This window comes from Egretta garzetta, unplaced genomic scaffold (assembly GCF_000687185.1).
Source record: "Egretta garzetta isolate BGI_Z169 unplaced genomic scaffold, ASM68718v1 scaffold695, whole genome shotgun sequence".
Lineage (NCBI taxonomy): Eukaryota > Metazoa > Chordata > Aves > Pelecaniformes > Ardeidae > Egretta > Egretta garzetta.
The window spans coordinates 11,597-12,300 of record NW_009259726.1 but is presented as its reverse complement, the minus strand read 5'-3'; positions in this window follow the sequence as shown (position 1 = coordinate 12,300).

The window sequence follows — 704 nt, the reverse complement described above, 5'->3', positions numbered from 1 at the left end:
AAGGGGACAGGGACAGGGAGGGGACACCCTTAGGGATGGGGACAGGGAGGGGACGCCCCCAGGGAAGGGGACAGGGACAGGGAGGGGACACCCTTAGGGATGGGGACAGGGAGGGGACACCCCCAGGAAAGGGGACAGGGACAGGGAGGGGACAACCCCAGGGAAGGGGACAGGGACAGGGATGCCCTCAGGGATGGGGACAGGGAGGGGACACCCCCAGGGAAGGGGACAGGGACACTCTCAAGGGACACTCTCAGGGATGCGGACAGGGACAGGGAGGGGACGCCCCCAGGGAAGGGGACAGGGACACCCTCAGGGATGGGGACAGGGACAGGGAGGGGACAACCCCAGGGAAGGGGACAGGGACAGGGACACCCTCAGGGATGGGGACAGGGAGGGGACACCCTCTGGGATGGGGACACCCTTGGGGAAGGGGACAAGGACAGGATGTCCTCAGGGATGGGGACAGGGACACCCCTGGGGAGGGGGACAGGGACACCCCTGGGGAGGGGGACAGGGAGGGGACACCGATGGGGACAGGGACAGGAACACCCCCGGGGAGGGGGACGGGGACAGGACTCCCTCAGGGATGGGGACAGGGAGGGGACGCCCTCGGGGACAGGGACACCCTTGGGGAAGGGAATAGGGACAGGACACTCACGGGGACAGGGAGGGGATGCCCTTGGGGATGGGGACAGGGACAG